We start from the raw sequence: 13140 nt of genomic DNA, 5'->3' as shown, positions 1-13140 counted from the left end.
CCCCTGGGCCTCAAGCTCACTCGCAAGTGCTCTGCCCCTGAGCTCCAGCCCAGCCCTCTGCCCCTTTCTCGCTGCAGCGGTACCTCCTTCTCGTGCTTTGGGTCGCCACTGTGAACGGCTGCTCCCCTCACTGACCACGTACTTACCCTTTGGGGTTCACCTAGCAGAGACAGTTCAGGTGCCAACGCTGGGACTGCCATAGTGGTGGGGGTTACCGTTCAGGTCTCTGGGAAGCAAGAAGGAACTATTTCCCCAGGCTTGTACTCCTTCTCTCTCTCTCTCTCTCTCTCTCTCTCTCTCTCTCTCTCTCTCTCTCCCTCCCTCCCTCTTTCCTCTCTCTCTCTATTTATTTTGCGGTACTGGGGATGGAAACCAGGGGCATTCTACCTCCGAGCTGTACCCCAGGCCTATTTTTAAATTCTTTATTTTGAAACCAGATCTCACTGAGTTGCAAAGGGCTTCACTAAGTAGCTGGGGCTGTCTGTGAACCGGGATCCTCCAGTCTCCGCCTCCCGAATGCTGGGATTACAAGGGTGCGCCACCACGCCCAGCTCTCCTTTTTATTTTTTGAAACAAGGTCTCATTAAGTTGCTGACAGTCTCACTCAGTTGCTGAGGCTGGCCTCGAACCTGTGATCCTCCTGTCTTGGCCCCCCAAGTTATTAGATTTGGCCAGTGGGCCAGTTTGTATAATAATTTCTTGAACAGTAAAACAACAACAACAACAACAATAAAAACTGTAAATAATTAAGTCTTAGCAAGAATTGGTGTGGATGTTCCCTTTCCACATTGACTTTTCTTTAGCTTCGTCCAGAGGTTTCCATTGGTTCCAATTTAGAAGCAGAACAGGCCACTCCTAGACACAGGTGGGGCCTGCCGTTGTGGGGACCCTGCCAAGGTGTGCTTGGCTGCGGGCTGCCTCCTTTAGCCCCAGAGAGCAGGCTGCAGGGCAGTGGGTCCAGTGGCCCTGCTTTCTAATGATCGCTGCGGGGCTGGAGACTCAGACACACCCACAGGAAACTGGATAAATGATAGGGGCCGGTGCAGAGATGAAATCATCCTTAAAAACACAGGCTGCCATTCACTATGAAAAAAACAAATACACCGAGTGCATCCTAAGGGCCAACATTTTCCTCTGGAGGGAAGGAAGTGAAGCTCACAGGAGAGCCGTCTCAGCAGGGAGGCCGCCAAGGCCCACTGGCCAGCGCCTGAGGCCCCGCAGCTTCTGCAGCACTCACCAGCACCTGTGCTAATGTACCACAATCTACAGACCTTGGTAAGGCAAGCCCATTCTGGGCATTGCAGGCGGTGCCCGCCTGTAATTCTAGCTACCAGGAGGACGGCAAGTTTGAGGCCAGCCTGGGCAACTTGGCGGGACCCTGTCTCAAAATAAAAATTTAAGGTCTGTGGAGGGGTGTTAGCTTAGTGGTAGAGCACCTCTGGGCTCAATTCCCAGTACTGAAAAAAAGAAAAGAAAAAGCCCATGTTTGTTGAAGAGCATCCTTGAGGCTGAGCAGACCACAGGCAGAAAACAGAGCCCAAGAAGAAGGAGCCCCGGAGAGTGAGTAAGAGGCCGCCGCAAGGCTCACGAGGGACACTGAGGGCACCTGAGCTCACGCCCCGACGAGGGACCGCCTGACACCACAGGAGCCCCAGGGTCAGCAACAGGAGGTGCTCACGCAGAACCTGCCAGAGAGGGGCACGTGGCCCCTTGGGCACCACGGTGGAGCCCCACAGGCACCCCGCGAACCCCTGCAACAACCCTTGGAGATGAGAACTCACCACCATCATCAAGGACAACAGGACTCCCAGGAGCCTGAGAGGTCCCTGCCGAGGTCGCAAGGCCGGCAGGTGGCTGCCCTGGTGTAAAGTGTGGTCCCACCCGCAGGGACACTCAGCTGTCCCTCTCTGCCCGCTCTTTCATGCTGGACCATAGAAAGCCCCAACTTCCTGTCGGGACCCTGGGGCTCAGGTCTGGGGCACAGAGAGCGCGGGGGCCAGGGCGCACTCCCCAGCTGCGTTCCTGCGTTGCTTCTCAACCTCTAAGTTCCTCATCCCCAAAATGTCCCTGGGGACCCCCGAGCTTCCTTCTTAACACTGACATTTTATCCTGGCATCCTGCTAGGGTCTGCACCCCGGGCCCCGCCGCCTCCTGTGGATGAAATGGGCACAGGACAGAAGCGAGAAACGGCGCAGCCGCGCACTCCAGGCCCGAGAACATCCACAGGCCCCCGAGAGGTGCCAGCCCAGCCCAGACATGCCATCACCCACACATCCCTGTAATCTCAGCCTGACCCACAGACAGGGACGTAAACACACCGGGGGCGAGGGCTTCCCTCCCCCCGGCTCCTCGGGTCCCACCTCCTGCTGTCTGCCCGACCTGAGCTGCACCCCAGCACTATTATTATATTCTTTTTTTATTTTTTACATTTTTCCAGTACTGGGGATGGAACCCAGGGGCATTCTACCTCCGAGCTACACCCCCAGCCCTATTTTTTTATTCTTTATTTTGAAACAGGGTCTCGCTGAGTTGCAAAGGGCCTCACTGAGTAGCGATCCTCCAGTCTCAGCCTCCTGAATGCTAGGATTACAAGCGCGCGCCACTACGCCTGGCTTTTAGCCCTATTTTTTAATTCTTTATTTTTAAACAGGATCTCAATAAGTTGTAGAGGACCTAAGTAGCTGAGGCTGGCCATGAACCTGTGATCTTCCTGTTTCAGCCTCCCAAGTACTGGGATTACAAGCATGCACCACCACACCTGGCTTCTAATTAATTAATTGATTTGTGGTACTGGGGGTGGAACCCAGGGGCTTTCTACTCCCAGACCTATTTTATATTTTATTGAAAACAGGGTTTCACTAAGTTGCGGAGAACCTAAGTAGCCGAGGCTGTTCTGTCTCAGCCTCCCAAATACTGGGATTACAAGTATGCGCCACTACACCCGGCTTTTTTTTTTTTCCCCCTGAGGCTGGTCTCAAACCTGAGATCCTCTGTCTCATCCTCCCAAGTACCGGGATTACAGGCATGTACCACCCTGACCAACGTCCTCCCTCCCCCACCCTTTCTCTCTTCAAGCAAAACGGCTTGGTGATGAGTAACTGACTACAGAGCTTCTTGGCTACGGAGGGTGCTCAACCCCATTTTGGCAGTTGGATTATTCAAAGCATTTGCTTATTTGGGTCCTGATAGGGAGCTAGCCACCTGGGCTTCAGAGAGGGTCTCTAACACAGCAGCCCCAGGCAAGAAATGATTGTTCCCCTTTTCCACCAGAGGCTCAGAGAGGCTCCTGAACCGAGCGTTTAGGGTCACACAGCTAGGAAGGACCAGCAGGCTTGAACTCGGGTCTTTGGGTGCTAAAGCCCACCCCTGTGCTACACTGGGACCTTTGCAAACGGGGATGTGAAGGGCATGACCCAGTCCCAGCTGGAGGGAAAGCCCGGGTGGAAGCACTGGGACCCCCTGGGACGCCTGGAGAGCAGGCCTGGCCATCACTAGGGGGCGCCAGTCGCCGCCTCTCCGCTGCAGAGGCCCGGGGATTATAGGGATGACCGCGCTGCTCTGTGACCTAGCGGAAGTGCTCTCAAAGGACTTTAATAGCATGTGAATTATGTCACTATAAGTCCATTTGTAAAAATAAAAAAAACTCTAAAGAGGAATCTGGAAATCAAGTGGGGATAAGCCTACAGATAACTGTAAAATGAACTGGCTCTCCGAGGTTATTTTTGTCTCTGGATCCTGCCTTCCCTCCGCCTGGCCCTTATTCTGCTCGCGGTGAACTTGCCGGCGTGTTTTGGTGGGAACCGGTTTCCTGGATGATAGGAGTCACGGTTCACACATTTCCAGGTGTTGGTTCATTCGATTCCCAAGATGGCTATTATTCCCACTTTGACAGGTTTGGAAACTGGCACAGAAAGGTTGGGTGTGTTGCTCGAGGTCACCCAGTAAGTATATAATGGGAACAGAGTCCAAAACCCAGGCGGCCTGGCAGGAGAAGCCGACCTGGTAAGCCAAGTGGTAACACTGATTATTTCAGGTGGTGACTGGTGACGGCTAAGGAGTATGAGGACACCGGCCCACCAAACCAAGTTCTCTGGTTCCCTTCCAGGACTTTTCTCCTTGTACTCACCCAATTCTCTCACACTTACGGCCCAGTTCTTTAAGACAGGAAGGCTGGTGGAGGGGCAGGGGCAGGCGTCCTGAGCTCCCCATGGAGCTCAAAGAAACCCCTCCACTCAGAATGCAGGAGCCAGCTGTCACCGAAGGACAAGAAAGAGCCTTAAGAGGCCACGTGTGTAATCCCAGCACTTGGGAGGCTGAGACAGGAGGATCACAGGTTCAAGGCCAGCCTCAGCAACTTAGTGAGACCCTCAGCCACTTAGTGAGATCCTGTTTCAAAATAAAAAGTAACTCAAGCTGGGCGTGGTGGCGCACGCTTCTAATCCCCACGCTTGGGAGGCGGAGACAGGAGGATCGCGCTGGTTTGGAGCCAGTTTCGCTGGCTTAAGAGACCCTGTTTCCACATAAAAAAGTTTAAAAAATAGGTCTGGGAGTGTAGCTCATGGGAGTGTATCCCGGAGATAGAAGGGCTTCCAGGAACCCCAGTACCACCAATAAATAAATAAGTAAATAAATAAATAAATAAATAAATAAATAAAGTAACTCGCCTGGCGTAGTGGCACACACTTGTAATCCCCACGTTTGGGAGGCGGAGACAGGAGGATCGCGCAAGGTTCGAAGCCAGCTGTGCTGGCTTAAGAGACCCTGTTTCCAAATAAAAAATAGAAAATAGGTCTGGGAGCGTGGCCTGGAGGTAGAAGGGCTTCCAGGAACCCCAGTACCACACACACACACACACACACACACACACACACACACACACACACACTAAAATAAATAAAGGTAGAATGCCCCTGGGTTCCATCCTTCACCCCCCAAAAAAGACACTCTAGGGTTTCAGGGCTTAAGCGACACCCTCTTGGGGCTGGGCTGGTAGATCAAATGCCACGGATTCCCCAGCTGTGGTAGTAGTCATTCAGTAACGGCTGGTCCCTAACCACGAGTGTCGGGGCAGGAGCTGAATTTCTTTGGGTCCCTCTCTCCTCTTGCACCCTGCAGGGGCACCCCACATGGAGGCAGGCAGAGGCCGGGGCTCAGTAAGGCTGGAGGGAAGACAGCAGTGCCAACCTCAGGGGGCTTGTGGACATCACAGCCAGGTTTACCTCAGAATGTCTAATAATAATAATAATAATAATAATAATAATAATGATGATGATAGACACAGATCTCAAGCAGAAGAGAAGAACACTGACAGGAAAGGCACGGGTGAGAAGAGACTGGACTGAATCTGGGCCTCAACCCAGGGGCCCCCCAGGGACGGTGGGAAAGCCTGGGAGCCTCGCGGGGAAGGGGCTGCTACTGTGAGCCCTGGAGGCCGAGCTGTAGAGTGGCCCGGAGGCAGAAAATCGCAGGTCAAGCATCGGAGAGGGCATGTTTAGTTTTAAGTGAATGTTTCTGTGTTTGTTTGTTTGTTTGTTTGTTTGTTTAACTAAAGGCTTTTCTCCTTTGTGACAACTGGTATAGATAAATAACATTTGTAATATATGTCACAAAATCTACCCTGTTCGATGGCCTTTATTCCTAAAGCGATAGTTTTTCCTCCTGGGTTCGTTCCCCAGTGTCAAAAGAATAAATAAGTAAAAGAAAATAACAAAGGTAAATATTTCCACAGCTAGGCACTGCTTACAGAGTGGCTCATTTAATTCTTATGATCCTCATGACCACTTCTGTGAAAGCAGCGAATGTTGTCATCTCTTTCTCTTTCTTCTTCTTGGTACTGAGGATTGAACCCAGGGGCATTCTTCCTCTGAGCTCTACCCCCGGCCCTATTTTATTTTTTATTTGGAAATAGGGTCTCACTAAGTTGCTGAGACTGGCTTTGTACCTGTGATCCTTCTGTCTCAGTCTCCCGAGTACTGAGAGTTCAGGTGTGTGCCACCATGCCCGATATTATCTTATTAGCCTCATTTTATGGGCCACAGCTCAGCTGCCCAGGCCAAGGGAGAGGTGAGTGTGGCTTTGAATCTGCAGCCCAGCCTTCAGTTTGGCCCTGGGTGGGTCAGTGTTTGTTTGGAGACCCCTATCAATGACGTCATCAAAGCCCTGGCGTAGGAGGAGCCACTCCAACCACCCCTTGGTGAGGTGCACGGGGCATCTTTGCTCTATTTTGCAGGTGGGGAAGTTGAGGAACGGAGCAGCTGAGAGACCTCAGGTTAGGGAGAAGGCACTGGCTGGAGGGTGATGGGAACCGTGTCAGGGACTGGAGAGGTGGCTGCTCTCTGATGACCAAGGGGCTTCTCACGGACTCTTGCCTGGGCACCCTCCGTCTCCTCCCAGAGAGCACTGTGGGTGCTCGGAGCACCTCCCAGTAGCCACTACCAGGGCGAGTAACGGCTCTGGGGCTGTCCCTTTAGGAAGGTCTTTGTGGCTAGGGCCTTGTGCCAGTCTGTTGGGCCACTCACTAGCTGGGTGAAGTTCAGGGGAGAGGAACAAGACAACCTGAAGGCAGGAGCCCGGACAGCAGGACAGCGGGACAGTGGGACAGCGGGAGCGCTTCTGTAGCTGCAGGAGTGTGGGAGGGGGACCAGGGCCACCCTCAAGGACACTGGGGCACTTCTGGGAAGGTCTCAGTAGAGGTGAAGTGGGGGTGACCTTCAAAAAAACAGGGTCCCTGCTCCTCATTCCTCCCCGCGCAGCACAGCTAAGACTGGGGGTGGGGGGGGGGAGGGCAGAACACTGGAACTTTCCATGCCAAAGTCTTGGCTTGCTGGGAACATGCCCAGGAGCCGTGGGGGAGGCCGGAGTCTGGAAGGCCACAGCGAACAGCCCCAGTGGCTCTTTTTGCCCTGATGCTTCCTTGGTTGGGGATGAGGGGGAGGACAGGAGGGAGAAGGCAGAATTAGGAAGCAGAGGTGGTCGTTTTGTGATGTCTTCATTTCTATTTTTTGAGTCTGAGGACATGCCCCGAGTCACACGGGGAGAGGGGGTGGCGGAAGTTTGTCCCTAATCAGCGGTTGTCCCTCAGTAATGAGGGACCTGAGCCCAGCACGGTCCCGGAAGGACAGAAAATAGTGTCCACCAAACACATGCAAGAAATGTCACACTAGGCTAAGCATCCTGCCCCCGGATTCATTCTCTCTCTGTCTGTCTCTCTGTCTCTCTGTCTCTCTCTGTGTCTCTCTCTCTGTGTCTCTGTCTCTCTCTGTCTCTGTCTGTCTGTCTGTCTGTCTGTCTCTCTCTGTCTCTCTGTCTCTCTCTCTCTCTGTGGTACTAGGGGTGGAATCTAAGGGCCTTCTACTTCCAGGCTACACCCTCCAGCCCTATTTTTTTATTTTTCTGGAAACAGGGTCTGAGAGCCCTACTAAGCGGAGGCTGACTTCCAACCTGCAATCCTCCTGTCTCAGCTTCCCAAGTACTGGGATTACAGGCGTGTGTCACCACGCCCGGCTTGGATTCTCTCTTTCACAGAGGTGACCAGACCCTTCTGCGTTGGTGGCATCAAGGCCAGAGTTCACAGCAGCGCACAGTCTGCCGGGCCGCCGGGTCTGCCCTGTGCAACCCTCGGCAAGCCACTCGAACACTCTGAGCCTCAGCTGTCTCCTTGGTAAGATGTGGGGCTTAAGTGGAGCCACACATGTCACGTGCTTTAAAGGTTAGATACGTGCCAGCTACGGTTATTATCACGCAGACCTTATCACCCCAGAGCTTAGCCAAACCTTTCTGTGATGTGTTTGGGTTTTCAGACTGAATGGCTCCTTGGGCAACAGATCTTGGACTTGGGAGGGTTTTGCCTAGATTTGTACTATAATACAATATACAATACAAGAGAGGGTTTGGAGTTAGTTCTACAATTGAGAGCCTGCTAGGGAAGAAATGCCCGGGAGCAAGAGAAAGACTGAGAATCCACGGCTCTCTCTAAGGGCTCTTGTTTGAAAATACCCAGCACACGTGGTGCCCCTTGGCCCTCCCGATGTCGCCTCCGGCCAAGGCAGGGCAGATGGCAGACCCTGTGAGATCATCCCCTGGTCCCGTGACGCCCTGGGGACTGGGCCAAAACCCTGTCCTGGTGCACCCTGCCTGAAGTCAGCTCTCCCCGAGAGGGATGAAGGAGAAGCCAGGCGCGGGCCGAGGGAAAACCGTGATAGAAATGTGTACGAAACACATTACGTTTCTTTTTTGGGGGGGAGGGGCACTGGGAATTGAACACAAAAGTGTTCTCTGAGCTACAGCCTCAGCCCTATTCTTTTTATTTTTATTTTGAAACAGGGTCTTGTTAGGTTGATGATAATCTTACTACTTGCTGAGGCTGTCCTTGAACCTGTGACCCTCAGCCTTCCAAGTACTGGGATTACAGGTGTGTACATTTCCTATAAATAATAATACATCTATGTAAGTGTGCAGACAAGAATCCTAAAGGATGTTAGTTGAGCCCTTGTTTTCTCTTGGAAGATATGTGTCATCAGGACCTTCTCTTCTTGGTGTTTATGTTTTATCCCATTATACTGTCTTGTTTTTTGGGGGGGTTTGCTTTGTTTTGTTTTGTGGTACTGAGGACTGAACTCAGGGACATTCTATCTCTGCGCTCCTTTTTAATTAATTAATTAATTATTATTTTTATTATTAAAATTTTTTTGTGGTGGTACTGGGGTTCCTGGAAGCCCTTCTATCTCCAGGCTACACTCCCAAACCTATTTTTACATTTTTATTTGGAAACAGGGTCTCCTAAGCCAGCGTGCGTGCGTGGCTGGCTTCGAACCTACGCGATCCTCCTGTCTCTGCCTCCCAAGCGCGAGGATTACAAGCGTGCGCCACCACGCCCCGGCTATTATTTAATTCTTGAGGTATAGGGGATTGAAAACAGAGGCATTCTGTCTTTGAGCTACACTCCCTAGCCCAATTTTATTTCTTATTTAGAAACAGAGTCTCTCAAGGTTAATGAGAGTCACTACTTGTTGAGGCTGTCCTGGAACCTGCGGTCCTCCTGTCCCAGCCTCCCAAGCACTGAGGTTACAGGCAAGATCCACTAGGCCTGACTTTTATTTTTTTGTTTTAAAATAGGGTCTTACTAGGTTGCCGAAGGTCTTACAAAGTTGCTAAGGCTGGCTTTGAACCTGCGATCCTCCTGTCTTAGCCTCCCAAGTGCTGGGATTAAAGACGTGTGCCACCATACCTGCCTGATTATACTGTTTTATAAAATTCTATGTTTACAATCTGGCAAAACAATAAACATGCTCTCATTTTGGCAAAAGAAAACTTCCCTGTACCAGAATCATCAGCCGTGGAAGACCCTTTCACAACGCAACTGTGCATTAAATCAATTAAAAAGGACTTCAGAAGCCTGGGCCAGGGCTCAGAGACAGGAAGAGGAAGCCAGGGCACACACTCAGTTTCTGGGCCGAGAAGGGAGTGCGGAGGCAGCTGCAGCCTCACCTCTTGCAGATGGAGGACACCCGGTCAGCACTCCTGTTCACAAAAAGGAATTCTAGAAGCATACGAGGGAGGGAGGGAGGGAGGGTGGGAGGGAGGGAGGGAGGGAGGGAAAGTAGGTAAAAAAGGTAGGTAAGTTGGTAAAAAAAAGGAGTCAAATTAATGCAGAATCACAATAGGAAATGAAATTCTACCTGGAAAATGAGAAAATACTAGAGGTGGGAAGTGCATGCATGCACGTGTGTGTGTGTGTGTGTGTGTGTGTGTGTGTGTGTGTGTATGCATGTATGTGTGTGCATGACACTTGACTCTCACCAAGGGGGAGCCAGAGGAAATGAGAACTGGGACCTGGGCTGTGCCCCCTGGTGTCTGGCAGGTTTCCCGTCTTCCAGGTTTCTCCTGGCCAAAGTCGCCTGGGAAGCCGGGCGTGGTGGCGCATGCTGTAGTCCCAGTACTTGGGAGGCTGAGGCAGGAGGATCACAGATTCCAGGACAGCCTCAGCAACTTAGTGAGACTCTCAGCGACCCAGTAAGACTGTTTCAAAACAAAATAAAAATGGGGGTAGGGTGCAGCTTGGAGGTAGAATGCCCCTGGGTTCAATCCCCAGTACTGAAGATAAAAAGCCACCCGGGAATACTGAACCTATTGAATTGTGACTTACCCGTGGGGACTTCATGGCACGGAAACCATCATCCCACAAAGGTGGCTTTCAAGAGTCACAAATGAGGCTCAGCATTACATTTATTTTCTTTGGCTAAATCTAAAATTTGAGATGCCCTTTGAACCTGGGCAGGAGCTGCGGGTCCCAATTGGCCTATAGGACCGGCCCTGGCCAGGCTCAGCTTCCTGTCTGCTGTCTTCCAGCGGGAGCCCTTGGGCCCCATGGATGACAACCCATTCACCCCAGGAATGGATGCTACACACATTTCTCTGCTTGCCAATCTGGCTTCGGCTCAAACCAGTGGCTGGGGAAAGTCTGCCCGTATTAAGTAAGACAAACCACAGAAGTGGCTTCCCTTGCCTCTGCAAACCCAGCCGCCTTTCTGGAGGACCCGGTGGGGTGGGGATTGAGGGGAGGGAGCAGAGGGCGCCTCTCCCTGTGGGCTGGTGGGTTAAATCATCTCTGCGGGCACAGTGTCACGTCCTGGGTGAACCCCTTAAAACACAGAACGCAGTGATAGGCTGCCCTTGGAGAGGGCGGCAGAGCTGCGCGGATGGAGGGGAAGTGGCAGATGGGCCTGGGCAGCCCTCCCCACGCCGGCCTCCAGCTCAGGGGTGCAGAGAAGGCTCAGAGGCAGATGTAGGGGGGGGGGAGAGAAACACCACCAAAGCTTGCTCCCAAAGAACTGGCCACACACACTGCCTGATCCCGTCTCCGTTGGAAGCTCGAATTAAGAGACCTGGGCAGCAGCTATAGACCTCCACCCTCCCTCCTCCTCTTCACATCAGCGGTCCTTGCTGTGGTCACATGACACTACAGATGTTTCACACCAGGGAGGAGACACCTGTGTGCGTCTATTTTGTGCTGGAGATTGAACCCAGGGGCATTCTATCTCGAGGTACACCCCTAGTCCTGCTTTTATTTTTATTTATTTTTTAAATCTGGAAATACAGGCTGGGCGTGGTGGCACATGCTTGTAATCCCCGCGCTTGGGAGGCTGAGACAGGAATCGTGCAGGTTTGAAGCCAGCCTCAGCTGGCTTAAGAGCCCCTGTTTCCAAATAAAATATAAAATAGGTCTGGGAGTGTAGCCCGGAGGTAAAAGGCCCCTGGGTTCCACCCCCAGTACTACAAAAAAAAAAATGGAAATAGGGTCTCACTAAGTTGACGAGGGTCTTGCTGAGCTGCTGAGGCTGTCCTGAACCTGCAATCCTCCTGTCTCAGTCTCCCATGTACAGGCCTGCGCCATTATGCCTGGTATTTTTTTTTTTTAATGATTATAAGCAGCTCTGCCCTGTGTGGTGAGCACTGGGCATGGGGCAGGGCTTCACAAACGATGAACGAGAGGTGGACGGTTACTGAATGTCACCCCTCACACCTGGCCAGTGGCACGCGGGGCTGTGAGTTCTACTCGGTCTCACTTCCAGGCCTTTGGCTGTGCTGCCTTGCCAGGTTCTGGCTTTGTCTAGACTGTCCCAGCTTCTAGAAGCCTCCGGACTCCGCCACGCTCCCTGCGGGGGCCTCTGTCTCTCGTACTTAGATGCTCGCGCCCCGGGGGAGGGCGAGGTGCACAGCCTCCCTTCATCATCCGGGCTTGGCACCTGGCCCCACATCGGCACAAGGACCCCCCCCCCCACCCGCCCCGGAGAGGCGCTGCGCCAGTGGGTGTGGGGTGTGGATACGGGCTGCAGGGCGGGGAAGAGACTGCTGACACTCACCGCTCAGACTTGTCACGTTCAAAGCTGGAGCCTGGCTCAAATCTGGCAGGGCCTGCTTTCTTGCATGGGTCACCCCAGCGCTGGGCTCACGGCTGAACCCTGACACCCGTTTGAGAGGAGGTTTGCTCCGCTGAGCCACAAGGAAATGACTCCTGCTCTGAAGATACCCAGAGCAAGGCAAAGCTGCTGTTTCCCACAGCATCAAGCCCAGAGGCTCAACACTACAGGCTAAATGCCGTCCTCTGTTTACTTGGAAAACCCCACAACCCGGATGTCATAAGAACAGAAGCCCCAGCTCACAGGTGAGAACAGTGGAGCAGGGAGGACACCGGTCCCTCTCAGTACGTTTACTACTCTCTCCTGTTGGAGGCTGCGGCCCTGTGCTTTCAACTTTTCAACTAGAGAGAAGATGATCCAATAGGGTTAGGGGTGTAGCTTGGAGGTAGAATGCCTCTGGGTCCAATCCCTAGTAACACACACACACACACACACACACACACATACACACACACACACACACACGCACACACACACGATTAATCATAGCAGGGCATGGTGGCCCACACTTGTAATTCCAGTACTTGGGAGGCTGAGACAGGAGGATTGCAGATTCAAGACCAGCCTCAGCAATTTAGTGAAACTCTGTTTCAAAATAAAAAATAAAATCAGTCTGGGAGTGTAGTTCAGAGGTAGAATGCCCCTGGGCTCAATCTCCAGCAGCAGCACCACCACAAGATAGAAAAGGTTAATTGTTCAATCTATTAAGTAAAGAAACACACATTCCCACGTTCGGTGTCAGGCAGGGTGGTGGTCTGGCCTCGACGCCTTGTCTGAACCCAGAGCTGTGACTGCACTGTACTACTGGCCATGGCAAAGGGGACGCGGCTATGGATGGGGCTGAGGTTGGGTCCTGCCTGGCAGGCGGCCCGAGACAACCATGTGGGGGCCTTAAACTTGCAAGAGGGAGGAGGAGGGCTGGTGTCAGCGTGATTCCAAGCGAGAAGGGCTGACAGCCATTGCCGCTTCGAGGGTGGCAGGGGCTGCGGGCCAAGAAGCCTGGCAACCTCTAGAGGGGACGGGCGATGAAACTGGTTCTGCCCTGAACCTTCCAGAAAGAAAGGCAGCCTTGCCAAGTCCTGACCTTCGCCCAGAAAGACCTCCGACCTCCACACTGTAAAAGAATATATTTGTGTTAAGTCATGAACTGTGGGGTAATGTGCTACAGCAGTAAACAGGAAAATGAATCCAGTTGATTCTGATAAGTCTGCTCACGCATGAG

Source organism: Muscardinus avellanarius (assembly GCF_963383645.1).
Source record: "Muscardinus avellanarius genome assembly, chromosome: 16".
NCBI lineage: Eukaryota > Metazoa > Chordata > Mammalia > Rodentia > Gliridae > Muscardinus > Muscardinus avellanarius.
Note: the sequence above shows the minus strand (reverse complement) of the source record.